Below are 14798 nucleotides of genomic sequence, written 5' to 3'. Positions count from 1 at the left end.
TTCACTCTTTTTTTGGCTGAGTAATATTCCATTGTGTATATGTACCACTTCTTTATCCATTCATCTCCTGATGGACACTTAGGTTGCTTCCATATCTTGGCTATTGTAAATAATGCTGCAGTAACCTTAGAAGTGCATACATCTCTTCAAATCAGTGTTTTAGATTTCTTTAGCACTTTTACCTACTTTATATTTTGGAATTCTCTTTGGAAATAAAGTCCTATTGTAGATATATACAAACATAAAACATATATACATACATACTGATGTGTTATTACTCCCAAGAACTCTTCCCTGATGGTATAATTGTAGTATTTTGATCAAGTTAATGGGTTCATAAGTTAGAGTTTGGTTTGGAAAACAGGGCCCACTCTAGATATTAGAAGCAGGAGTAGATTTTGTATAGGAAATTATGCCTTACAGAACCACCGGACAGGCTGGTGGAGGAAGGGTCAGGGAAAACCACATAAGGCTTTTCAAAGACTAGGTGGCTGCAGAAATGAAAAGAAATAGAGGTGACCTCAGTCACTCATGGCTCCAAAGCAGGCAGTTTGTAGGAGAAGTTCTAGAGGCTGAGGCAGATTTCCTGTGTGTTCTTGCATATAGTTGCTTGCCATTCCTAGAGGTGAATAATGGCTTCTCCTCCTCTTCTGTTTTCCAAATTGCGTAGAGATGCCCCTCACTTGTAGACTCTAAGCTAGAACCCTGCCAGTAGGGATTCTGGAAGAAGGGAGCATTTTCTGGGCTTCTCTGGGAAAGAGGGATGCTTACTATGGGCCAGACACCCTTCTGAATGTTTTCCATGAATGACACAAATTAATATTTGGAGGCATCTTATAAGGTGGGTTCTTTCATCATCCTCCCATTTTACAGCTGAGGACACTGAAGCACAAAAATAGAATGGCATGGTCAAAGCTGTCTTGTATAGTGAGTGGCAGAGTTGGGATTAAGTGTCCAGGCAGTCTGGGGTCTATGCTTTTGACTTCAACACACATGGTTCTCAACTGGGAGTTATTCTGGGGAGCAGGGGGCATGTGTGGAGATGTTTTGAATGCTGTAACTTTGAGGGGAGGGCTACTGGACTCTAATGCAGAGAGATGAGGGGTGCCGCAGAACACCCTGAAAAGCTTAGGATAGCCCACATGACAGAGAATTATCCCACCCAGGATGTCAGCAGTGCCAAGTTCGAGAGCCCCTTCTCTATGTTCTTCTGAGTGCGTTGGCAGAGGAAAACTTGGGAGCAGAACGGACTTCTTGTGTTCTTTGGTGTCCACCACTTGAGAGCCTCCTTTGTGTCCTATCTGTATCCTGGGCCAGGGTGGCGGGCCTTCCCCTCCCCCAGCTCCACAAAGGACTGCTTCTCCCTTGCAGTGAATTCAGGTGGACCTGGCTGAGGTTGGAAGACGGGAGGCCCTTTGTGTTTCTGAGACGGCCAGATCTCTTAGCACACACCTTCGGCAGTGCCTGCAGTGTTTCTCAGATGCAACGCTTTGCCTCTTCCTTCTCCTCCTTGTTTTTTCCAGAACTGCCTTTCCTCCATATATAACACTCACCCACGAGAGCATTAGAACTAACTTTGGCTCCAGCCGCAGTCCCAACAACCCAGTCAGCATGAGTGCAGTGCCACCCCCTTCCCCAAAATGGCCAGCATGACACTGCTCCCACTTATGCTCTCTACTAGGAAGCTCTGTGGAGGCCTGCAGGACCTGGGGCTGAGCCAAGGGGTGCACCTTGCTGGCTGGCAAGGACACTACCCATCTTCTTGAGAGGCAGCTGGCACCTGTCACACGTGTCCTGGTGGCATCTCTGTTGGAAGTGAGGAGTGATCCGTGCCAGCTGGCTTGTCAGCTGTCACAATAAACAATGAGCATGAGCCACCTTGTGTGTGTGGCACAGCTGAGAGGCTGTCTTTGCGCACGGGCTGTGCGAGGGAGGTGTGCAGCCTCCTCACGCTCCATATGAGCAGTTTCCATTCTGTTGTTTTCTGTCACACATGGTGTTCTGGAACGGCTCTGAAAAGAGAGAGAGGGACTGACTCAGTGTTTTAACTTAGATTCTATGAGTGGCATCTATAGATTCACCCGTTTTCTTGTAACAGGAACACCTCTTGTGAACCCATTGAGAATGCTGAGGCCACAGTGGAAAGGCTGTGGGTTAGGGCTCTGCCAGGTCAAGGGCATGCCCATGGTTGAATCACCTCCTTCCTTGAATCACCATTTGCTCATCTGTAAAATGTAGATATTAGAACATTATCACCTTTGAAGTTTCTTCCAACTCTAAATATCTGTGGCCTGAAGAGTTCACTTCACAGTATTTAGACCAGGGTCAGAAACTTCTAGATCTTTAGCTTATGGCTCTTTTGACTATGTCATAGAATTCACATAAGAAACATGTGGAGCACATACTCTGTGAACTGCTCACAGTCTAAATGAAGAGATGAACATGGAGTCCTCTGAGGGTCATCCCTGGCCTCAAATCTTTATCCCGTGTTAAAAGATGTCAAGGATAAAGGAGCAATCAAAAGTAGAGTAACTTACACAGAATTGTGCAGGTCCTGCCTCTTTATCCAGGGAAGTTTTGGGGTGGGGTGGGGTTAGGTTTTGAATGTACACTGGGAGCGTTTGGGCAGCATGTGTCCCCCTCTGCACCTAGGACTAGAATGAGGCCAGGGGAGACACAGGCCACTGCAAATGGGCTCGGTGCTCATGTTGGAGGCTGACAGCCACTTGTGAGGCTACCTGAAGTGCTAGACTTGTCCTGGCCATGCCGTCCAGAGCCACCAAACAAATAGAACTGTAGGGACAAGCACCATGCTTGTGCTGGGCCTCTGGAAATGGTCCCACGGAATCTCATCATAGACCCTTCTACACTATGTAAAAATGAGCCAGACCATCTCTCAGCCATTCTCAGGCTTTTATGGTGAACAAACTTTCCAGAAACTGGCAGTGTTGTTAGAGTTAAGTTTAGCTAGAAAGGATTTAAGAAACTGGAATCAAGGGCCTTCTCTGGGCAAGTGGGAACTTTGACACAGAGGGAGCATGGACATGCAGCCCTGGTGTGTGCAGAGAGGAGCACACTGTTGGTGACAGGCTGGTCTTTCCCCAGAGCCTGAACTGTGTCACAGAGGGCTGTGGGGACACACCGACAGGCATTTGGAGGCAGGCAGTAGCCTTAAGAAGGTCTATGATTGCTGCCAGGTCTTGATCCTTCTAAAGCAAGAATACACACTGATACTTACTGATTGATATGCCATGAATATACTTTCTTTTTAAATTATATATGTGTGTGTTATCTCTCTTTTATGTCTTTCTTATGTATGTGTGTATGTATGCTTGCAAGGATTGTATGTATCATCAATTTTTTCATAGTATCTGACATTCTACCACCAGATACTCATTCCTTTAGTTCCTTTAGGCTGTTTTCTTAAATTGTCAATGAATCCCCATTGAAATTCCAACTATTACTGCGATTGTTAGCACCATACTTCTTTTTAAACTGGCATCTTAGCAAGGATTGATCCATTTCTTAGTTTTGGCAGAGAACTGAGAGGGTAACCCAGGGAGAGGGGTGCAGCTGGCACCAGGTGGCAGAGGGACCTTGAACCAGAAAGAGAGATGGACACAGAAAGCCTTGGACTTTCTTTTTTAATTTTTTAATTAAGTATGGTTGATATACAATCTTATGTTCATTTCAAATGTACAACCCAGTGGCTCAACAGTTACCGGTATTATTAAATCCTCACTCCTTCCAGTGGGGTCACTATCTATCAATATAGTAAGATGTTACAGAATCATTAACTGTATTCTTCATGCTGTACTACTGTCCCCATGACCAACTTATATTGAGATTGTGTATTATTGGGCTCCTTTATCCCCTTCACCCTCCCCCAAACCCATGCCGACCCCTCCCCCTTGGTAACCACTAGTCCCTTCTCCGTGTCTATGAGTCTACTGCTGTTTTGTTGAACTTTATTTCTTACATTAACCTGGAGGGTGGGGGATGAGAGGGTCATACTGTCTAAAAAGCTCAGATATGGCTAGTTTGCTGTCCAGTCAGAAGGAAGACAGGGCTTTTTCCTACTGCACCCCTGAGGTCTGGATGTCCCCTCTCTTTTAGGGGGCCCCCGAGGCAGAGCAGCACCGACCAGCCTTCAAGTGGGGCTGAACCAAGCACTGTGAGGTCCTGTTGGGTATTTGGATGTGCAGCTGGGCTCCTGAGCTTTTCTCTCAATAGCCTTTTCTTCTAGGAAAATGAGTCAGATTTTTGGTCTCAAAGCTTATTCCTCTCAAGCAAGAACCTCCAAGTAAGTCCCAGAATAGCTTTGGGTTACCAATGTTCATTACTACATTTTGGCTAACAACAAAGCACCTTAATGACACTGGGCCTTGGCTGTAACCTTTATCCCAGGCAGCTTAGATCCAGAAGGATTTTCTGAAAGGTCTGTCACCTCACAGTGTCTCTCTGGGTCAAGAAGGATCATCAGGAGTTTTTAGTAGACTTCCCATATATTTCTGCATCCTTCCCTTTAGCCTTTACCATTACTGACATCTAAGCACAGCCTTAACTGAAAATGGGTCTTAAAGAGCATGGGTTTGAGAACTAGGCAACATGGGTTTTAAATCTAAGCACTACCACTTTCCTGCTAAATAAACTTGGGCAAGTCTTTTAGGCCCTCAAAGCCTACACCAGAGAGATGATGATTCTTAGTTGATAGGATTGGTCTGCATGCTTACAGCATAGAAAGTGCCAGGCATTTGGTGGTTAGGGAACATGGCCTTGCTTCTCCGTCTTTTCCCCCACTCCTCACTCACCGTCTGATGTCATCAGATGTTCCTCGTCTCTGTAAGATGCTCAAGGTATGACTTGAATTCAGTGATGATACATTTTTGATAATCTGGCCTACAGCTAAATTATATTCTGATTGGCTGGTTTGTCCCTTTTCTTTTTCAAAATTTCCATATGGATGGTTAAATGTGATTTAGAAATATTCCAGTTCTCTTGAATTGTGTGATTAACTTTATTAAAACCAATGCTCAGAAGGATTCATAAAAGGCACTTTCAGGCTGTTTACCTGTCTGGCAAGGGCCGCACTAATGCTATAGATGCAGGAAGGAGGACCTGCATTCTTCCAGATGATTTTGGCAGTTTCGTGGAGAGTCTGTTGAAAGCAGGGAAAAGACCGAGGTTGCTCACGTTTTCTTCCCACAACAGCCATGAATTGAGAAGTGAGGATGCAGGTAGGAAAGACCTGAATGGATCTGTAAAGATGTCATGTCAATGTGCAGATACACATGACTTTAATCTTTGTCTTGTCTCATATTTCTGCTCATCCTGAAGCACTTCAGACCACAGTAGTACCATGCTAATTCAACAAACGCCTAACGGACGCCTGAAGGAAAGAAAACCCCCAGAGTTCCCCAGATAGAACTCTGCCTGACACATGTGTGTTCTTTCTCTTCTGGGCTAACAGTGCATACACATGTATTTTAGTATCTTCAGTGGCAGTATCATTTCCTTTTATATGGGTATACCATCATAAATTCAGCCATTCTGTTCTTGGCAGTGTTTAGGTTAATTTCAGATTCTTTTGCTATTACAGAGTTTTAGTGAAAATCATAATAACAACAATTACATTTATATAGGACTTAATACTTGCTGGCCCAAGCCTTTTACATGTATAATCAATCCTCTCACAAGTTTGAGGTAGATACTATTCTTAGTCCCATCTTATTGATGAAAAAGCTGAGGAATAGAGATCTAAGAGGCCCAAGGTCACAATCAGCAAATGGTAAAGGCAGGATTTGAACTCATGCAGTTTAACTCCTAAGACCTTGCTGTAACCCAGTGTACCCCTTTGTCTCCCATTAGCCTTTTAGCCTGCTGTGTATCTGACTGTATGTGGGTTTATGAATGTGTGCTATTTGAATGGCAGTATGTACTTTTATTGTATAGCAGTATGTTAAATTCTTAGCAGTGGGGATTTTTATGTAAATGCTATGTACATTTGAAATTCTCATAAATATTGCCAAATTGCCTGACCCACTACCCAAATAGAATGCACCAACTCACTCTCTTAACAACAATTATTTCAAGACATATTTTGCAGTGCTAGGTGCCAGTGCCACAGAGAATACTGAATGCAGAAATGGCACAAAAATATGTGAAGGTAGGAGCTGAAGTTTGAATGTTTCTGAAGATGATGAACGTGCAGATTAGACTGGAGAACTCACCACTGGGGGCATTGTGATTCAAGGGGTTGGACCATTGACTGTAAGTGGAGGAGCTGTGAATTTTAATGCTGCTTTGACCTTGCTGTAATTCATAGGGAAAGTTACTTTACTTCATTTCTTCTTTCAGTCACATTTTAAATTTATGTTATCATACAGACAAGATGTGATAGAGCCAGGACTCCAATCTAAGTGTATTTAAGAACCCATATTCTGAGTTTAGTAGAATGGTGTTACTGATTGGTATCTCACAGGGTCATTGCAAGGATTAGATGGGTTACCACTTAAGGATCGCACAGCATCTACTCAGTAAATGTTAGTCTCCATCTAGCCTTCCCTCTCCCCTCTGTCTCCCTCCTCCGTCTTCCTTTTTTTCTCTCTTTGCTTTCTTTCTCTTTGTTCCTTCCTTTCTCTTACTCCCTCTGTTTCTTTCTTCCTTCCTTCCTTCCTCCCTCCCTCTTTCTCTCTCCCTCTATTTCCTTCTTTCTCCTTATACACAGCAGTGCATAAAACTGTGCTACAGAGGATTCTGGGATACTTTATGAAGCCTCAATGATCTGGTTGCTTTTGGTACACTGGGGGCTACCAGAGACAGGTATTATATTAGTTAGTAGCACTTCTAGCTGCAAGTAATACCAAATCAGAAGTGCCTTAGGAGCTACATAAATAGGAGCTATTGTTTTCACAAAACCAGAAGTTTCCAGAAATAAATAACTGTTGGCTTTAGCTCTGTTCCTTAGCTATATCAAAGCCCATGTCTTTGTGCTTCTCTCGGCCTTTTGTTCATAATAGGACAGCCAGTGCCACTCCAACCATCACACGTGTTCAAGGCAGGAAGAACGGGGAATGGTCCCACTGGTCACATCTTCCCTTTTTATCAGGAAAATAAAAGTTTTCCTCAACTTCCTCTTTCTCCTGGCAGGCATCCCTTGTATACCTCATTTACAGAACTGGGTCATGCTGGCATCCCTTGTTGCAAGAAAAGCTGGGAAAGAGTGCTCGTCTTTCCTACCACCACAGTGTGAGGCAGCAGGGAGAATGAGTAGGGAACGGCTTCAGGGTAACTCATCTAATCGACAGCGTGGGCCACAGCTAACAAGTACCAGGTTAGTACAAATCACAGCAGAGTACAGAGGGGTGGCCATGACCCTGAGGACAGTTTCAGAGAGGAATTCCGTCTCATCAGTGAGTGGGTTAGCTTTCTATTGCTGCGATAACATTCACCACAAACTTAGTGGCTTCAGACAATACAAATTTATTATCTTACATTCTGGAGATCAGAAATCCTGAGTGATGGTGGCCTTCCTAGGTGAAAGTCAGCAGGGCTGGTTCCTTCTGGAGACTTTGAAGGGAAGGTCTGTTCTCTTGCCTTTTTCAGCTTGTAGAGGCCACCTGTGTCCCTGGGCTCGTGACGCCTTCCTCATATTGCTCCAGCCTCCTGCTTCCACTGTCCCATCTCCTACTACTAACTTGGACCCTCCTGCCTTCCACTTGTAAGAACCCTGTGATTACATGAGGCTGCACAGAGAATCCAGGGTCATCTCTCCATCTCAGGACCCTTAATTTAACCAATCTGCCAAGTGCCTTGCACCATGTAATGTGATGTATCGCAGGCTCTGGGGATAGAGCACAGGCATTACCGGAGGGGCTGTTATTCGACCGACCACAGTGGGACTAGCGAGAACCACCTAGGGGCCAGAATAAGATGTTGGTGGGAGAATGATAGTCTATTTTTCCACCAAGAATGGAGGCCAGTGTGGGGAGGGTGAGGTTGCAGGCACATGGCATAGCTGCATCATACAGGTGATTCTTACTCGCTCTTCTGTGTTTGGTGTGTTGAAAGCTAGTATCTGAGAAATGCATTGTTTTAAGTATTCTTTGGCCTGTAATACTCGTAAGTGGCAGATCTGAAGACTGACTGCTTACTTGGATGCCTAAAGCTATTTAGAAATTTAAAAATTTTAAAGAATGCTTTATGTGAACTCTTCTGGGGAATTTTTCCCTTTTAAAGAAAATGAACAGCCAGTAAACATGTTTACAAACAGAGCTTCACATAGGAGAGACCAAAAAAGAATACTTTCGTTAATATTTTCCAACCTTACACATACAACTTGTATTATTGCTTGGTGTTTTATTGTTATATGATGAATCCAAATTTTAATTGGTTGGCTGAATTTACTCTTTTCTGGAAACTCCGTAAGAATCATGAAAATTCTTCATTAAGATACACATTTGGTGTTTTTTTCCTTAAGAAAAACTTTATTTGACAGATAGATATAATTTACAGCCTTAAAAAGTCATGAATAAAAGCCACTGAAACCATGAGTCATTGCCAGAAGGCTTTTTGTTTGTTTGTTTTAAATAGGAAAACAATAGTTCTTATTTATCCCTTAGTTTGTTCATTCACTGAGTGATTCATTCACTGATTCATCAGATATAATTGAATAATCTGCAATATGCCAGAAAATGCAATGAACATGAATAGTACAAATGAGTATTACTAAATTGCAAACTCTTTGAGAGTAGGAAATAGGGCCTATTCCTGTGTCTAGCACAGTCATGACATAAAATTAATACACAGAAAATGTTGGTTGAACTGAAATGAAAATACAGACCCTGCCCACAAAGATCTCACAGGCAAGCAAGGAGAGATATAAACAGATATATTGAAATACAGCTTTGTAAAAGCACAAGAGAAAATCTCCATCAGATCTTTCAGGGAAGACTACTAAGGATCTGGCATTTGTGAATTGGGAAACACAGGAATTGGCTAAGTTGAGACAGTAGGAGTGCATGGGAGCTGCGGGGGCATAGCTCAGGGGTGTGCTTGGGGATCTGATAATGCAGGTGAGTCTCTTGGGGACTGGTGAAGGGGCGTGATGGTGAGAGATGAGACTGCAAAGGTAGTTGGAGGCCTATTGTGAGGGATCCTATAGTTTTCCTTGCTATGAAGTAGGATTTTATCCTGTAGGCAACAGGAAGCCACAAGAAACTTTTAGGTAAAGGACTAAAAAAATCATCTTTCCTTTCTTTCTATCAAATCTTTTGAAATTGTGAGATGTATCTTATCTACCAGAGAATGAATATAACATATGTGTTTGTTTTAAATGAAAGTGATGACAAATAAAATAGTATTGATGCAACTAACATCCAGTTTAAGAAACAGATGATTATCAGTCTGTTAAAATCTCTTTGGGTCTCCTTCACGCTCTCTTCCCATCAGGGGAAATTACCATTTTACATTGTGTTACAATAATCTTGCTTAAAGTTTTACCACATGTGTATGTATTCCTAAAAATATATATCTATGGTTTTGCCTACTTTTGAAGTGTATATAAGAGAATCATAAGCAGGCATTCTTCTATGCTTCTCTTTTTTCTTCAGCATTGTTTTCAAATTTTAATCATATTGATCTGTGGACCTATGGATCATTAATTTTCATAGTTATGTAATAGTTATTAAATTATTATCCAAGTTACCATCATGGATATTTGGTTATTTCAAGTTTTTTATTTTTATGAACAACAGCATTTTAATTATACTTGTTTACTGGAAGCATGTGTAGGAGTGTCTTCGGGAGTGAAATCACTTGGTCATACTATATGTGCATGTTCAATTTTTTAATTAACTTTTTAATCTTTGCCCCCTTTTGGGGTATAAAATTTTCTCTCACTAGAACTTTAATTTGCATTTTTCCATACTACTGAGGTTGAGCCTCTTCTCATATGTTCATTGTCCATCATACTTATTGATTTATAGGAGTCCTCCATTTATTCTGGATACCATCTTTTGGTGGTTATCTTCTTCCAGTTTGTAACTTGGATTTTTATACACTTTAACATCTTCCAATGAGTATTTTTACTTTTCAGATAACACCAATTTTTTTCATTATGGCTTGTGACTATGTTTTACCTAATGGACCTTTCCTACCTTATGATCTTCAAAAATTATTCTTTATTGTTTTGCCTAAAGGAATTAACTTGTCTTTGTTTTTAAGTTCTTAATTTATTTGAGATTATTTTTAATAGTGGGAGTTGGAATCCATTTTCATTTTGTTTCCTCTGTGTATCAGTTGTTCTGGCAACATTTAAAAATAATCCATACTTTCCCTACAGATCTGCAGTGCCAACTCTCTCATATATCAGGTTTCAAATATCCATATATTAATAGGTCTGTTTATGGGATCTCTGTTCCTTTCCATTGGTCTATTTTGCTATTCCCATGCTTAAATATTAAATTACATAATGACTAAATTTGTTACTGATAGAGCAAGTCCCCCAGCCCATTCTTTCTTTAAGCCTGTATTGGCCTCTCCTTCTTAGCTGTTTGCTCTTCTGTATACATTTTAGACTACTATCTTCAACATATTTTGATTAAAATTTCTTTGACTACATGGCTCAATTATAGGGTCATTGACATGTTTACAATAGTGGGTCCCCCTATCCATGTGTATGCCTTGTCTTTCAATTTATATATTTCTTCTTTAAGGTCTTTCAATAAAGTTATACTTTTTTTACCTAGAGGTCTCATACAACTCTTGTTAGCTTTTTTCCTCCATGGTATATCATATATATATATATATATGTATTTTTTGTTGCAGTAATATATGATAACTTTTAAAAATTCACATTTTAAATTCTTGGGTTGCTTGTACATAGGGATGCAACCTTGTTTTAAAAAAAAAAACCAAAATTTGGAGAGTATAGAAGAACCAGCATTCTGATTCATTGCTAGTGAGAATGCTAAATGATCACAACCTCCATGATATACAATTTCATGATATCTAACAAATCTACATATTTATTTACCCTTTGACATAACAACAATGCCACTTCTACAGATTAACTTTTATGAAACACCTTTACAAATATGAAGCAACATAAATAATTATTTGTTGTAGTATACTTTGTAATGGCAAAATATTGGAAACCCAAAAGTTCATTATAGAGACTGTTTAAATAACCACAAGCATGGCATATCCATAAAATTGAGCACTGTGAAGCTATAAAATCATGAGAAATATTCCTATAAACTGAAATGGTGAAATCTAGGATAATTGTTAGGTGAAAAAAAGCAAGGTATAACAGAATGTATATTGTGGGGTCACCTTTGATTAAGAAAGAAAGGGTAATAAGTTTGTGTGTGTGTATGTATGTATGTAGGTGTGGGTCTGTATTTGTTTAATTTTGAAAAAAAAATTAATTTTGCTAAAGTAATGAAAATGATTGACTAATTTTCATTAGCACCTACTAATTGGGTTGAAGATGCTCAGGATTGGAGTGTACCTACTTATATGGTTTTGACTTTTGAATTATATATGTATTTTACTTAATGAAAATAAGATTATAGTCATAAAGAATGAAAAAATAGCAAACGTTAGAATTGAATGGAAACAAAAATAATCCTAACTGTATACCAGATAACCACAGAGAAAATAATTAATTCACAGTATTCTTAAAGAATATATATTTGGAATACATTGAATATATATTCCATAGAATATATTTATATTCCATAGAACTTAGAATATATATTCTTTTGAGATGTATTCAAAGGGCAAAAGAACTGCAAAGAAACCTTGAATTCTATTTAGTATGTTTATTGCTAGTGTTAATATTTGTATTGTAATTATGAAAAAATACACATTATAGGACAAAGTAAATAAGTAAATATATTAGTATAATTATAAACCACAATATTTTTCTATAAGAGAAAAGATATAAATACATAATAAAGATAAGAAAAAACTGTGTGATATTGAATTTGAATTGGGTTTGTCAGATGAACTCATGATTTAAAACTATGTATTTCCTATCTCTATGCATTGAAAGGACTTGGGAAACTACATCCCATTAGCTATAAGCACAATCAGCACATAATTTTAATTTCTAAATATCTTTCCTCACTAAAAAAAATAGGACTCCTTAGAGAAGTGGCTAATTCCAGATCTGTAGCAGAAAAAGACCAAGAACCTGAGTTGTCTTTTGGGGCCAGAAAGCAAGGAAATGCTCAAAGAGTAATGGGGATCATGTCAAAAGAACATGTGCACTGGCCTAAAGGAATTTCCACAGGTATTTGGGTCAATTTAAGCACCAAAGGAACAATGACAACAATGGATTATTGTATAGTGATAAAAAGAAAATAAATGAAGTGGCTCTCAACTCTTCTTACAATAGTTTGTAGATTCTTCAGGGGTTTTTATGTGTAAGATTATATAATCTATATATGATGTTTTTTATGTCTTTTTAAATTCTGATATACTTCATTTCTTTTCCTTTTCTGATTATATAGACTAGGATTTTCACAGAGTATGATTATTGAATAGAAATGTCGATAGTGGATATCGTGTTCTTATTCCTGTTTCCTTTAAGGTCATGTTTTAAAATATTTCACAACTAAATATATTTGCTATATGTTTTTACCAGGTTTACAAGTTCCTTTATATGCTTAGTTTGTTAAAAGTTCTATTAAACATTGTTTTCTATAGTGCTAGTCATATGATCTTCTCCTTAATCTCTCAGTAACGTAATCAGTGAATCTTACATCCCTAGAGAAAATGTTTAGCTTGGTCATCATGTGTTATTATATTTTTTATATGTTGAATGAGTTAGTTTGACAGTGTTTTAAGATTTTGGCATTTATCTTGATGATGAGGATCACCTAAAGCTTTCTTTCATTTCTTGTACTAGTGTTGTCTCATTTCTGTTCTCTGACTTTAAGTTTGATCTCCTTTGTTTCTTGAATGTTAGTAGAATTCAGCTGTTAATCCATCCAAACCAAGTGGGAAGATTTTAAATTTCTGATTCAGTTATTGTAAGGCTCTAGTATTGTTCAGGATTTCTGTTTCTTCTTCAGTCTGTTGTGGAGTTTGTATTATTCTAGATGTTTGTCCTTTTCGTCTCAGTTTACAAGTTCATTGACATAAAGTATGATCACCTTTTTAATCTCTGCTAAATCCATGATTATGTCCCCCTTTCATTCCTATCATTAATTGTGTTATTTTATTTTTTGATTCCTTTATTAGTCTTGCCAGAGATTTATCATTTATTATTTTTCTAAAAGAACCAATCTGGGGCTTCATTTATCCTCTATTTTGCATTTTTGTTTTCTATTTTATTAATTCTCCTTGTACTCCTTTGAGTTAATCTTCATGTATTTTCTAACTCCTAGTATAAATGTCTTATTTGCAAACATAAGCATCAGGTTATATATGTCCCTTTAGCTATATCATATAAATGATATTATAACATGCATAGTTAACTTAACAAAAAATAAAATCTACCAATATTACCTTTTTCTACAAACAGCACTTTAACTCCATTCACTCCCTACCAGAATTTTATGCCATCCTCCAGAATTGATTGATCTTTATTTTTTAATCTCTCACATTAAATCTTAGTGTCATTATTTTAAAGGTCAGTGTTTGTATTTGCCCATATTATTCCTATTTTCTTTTGTCCCCAATCTTTCTTGTTATGAGGACTTACTTCTGAGATAATTTTACTTTTTCCTGAAGAATATCCTTTAGAAGTACCTTTAGTGAGATCTCTCAGCTTTTGTCTTTCTAAAACATTTTTATTTTACCCTTGTTCTTGAAATATAATTATACCTTGTGTGAAATTTCAAATAGTTATTTCTCACAGCAGTTTGAAGATATCTTTCTCTATCTTTTGATTCAGTTGTCGCTGTTGAGTCTCACTGCCATTCCTTTGTAATAATCTATCTTTTCTTTTGGACTGCTCTTAAGGTCTTTGGTGTTTTGCTGCAATGTGCCTAGAGGTGAAATTGTTCTATTTGTCCTGCTTAGAATTCACTAGCATTCTTAAAAGTTAGCATTGCTTTTTATTTTCATTTCAAGAAAGTTCTTATTCTTTTTCAAAATATTGCCTATCCTCCATCACTGTACTACCACCCCAGAACTCTAATTAGAAGACTATTATAAGTTTTCTGTTTACCTTCTATGTCTTTTAAACTGTTTTTCATAGTATTTTATTTTTCTCTCTGCTGTATTCCACCTAATTTATACTCATCCGTGTTCCAGGTTACTAAGTCTTTCTTCAGCCATGTCTTCTCTGCTGTTTAACTCATAAATTAAATTTTTATTTTTAATCATTACCTTTTTTCATTTTCAGAAGTAGTCTTTATTTTTCAAAACTGCCTGACCAATTTTTGGAATTTCTTGTTTCTGGCCTCCAAAGCATTCATTCTGTTACTCTATTGCCAGATCAACCATGAATTTAAAAAGGTATTCTTTAAAATTTCTAACCAAAATTTTTAGATGTGATGCATCAGAAGTGATTTCTCTGAATATCTCATTTGCCATATTGCTTGGGACATAAGTAAATAGGGAATCAGTTTTGATTTCTAGGAAGAGAATGTAGGTGGCAGGGTTGAACACAGGCTGGCATCAAAGGAACAGTTACATACAGGGAAAGAGTTTTTGGTTCTGATTATTTATTCACACAATAATGCACAAATTCTGTATAAATACTTAGATTTTATTATACAGGCAAAGCATATAGGACAACTCAAAGTAAAGATATTTTAATACTCATTAGTTACGAATTAGCT

The 14798-nt window shown here is 38.4% G+C and overlaps 1 protein-coding gene across 6 annotated transcripts in view; it reads left to right on the top strand.

Annotated features, from left to right (window-relative positions):
* GLIS3 (GLIS family zinc finger 3) overlaps positions 1-14798 on the top strand; it is a 429892-nt gene that overhangs the window by 244645 nt on the left and 170449 nt on the right. The window lies entirely within an intron of this gene.

The sequence above is a fragment of the Manis pentadactyla genome, chromosome 3 (genome assembly GCF_030020395.1).
Source record: "Manis pentadactyla isolate mManPen7 chromosome 3, mManPen7.hap1, whole genome shotgun sequence".
Lineage (NCBI taxonomy): Eukaryota > Metazoa > Chordata > Mammalia > Pholidota > Manidae > Manis > Manis pentadactyla.
This window is presented reverse-complemented; position numbering and strand designations above follow the sequence as displayed.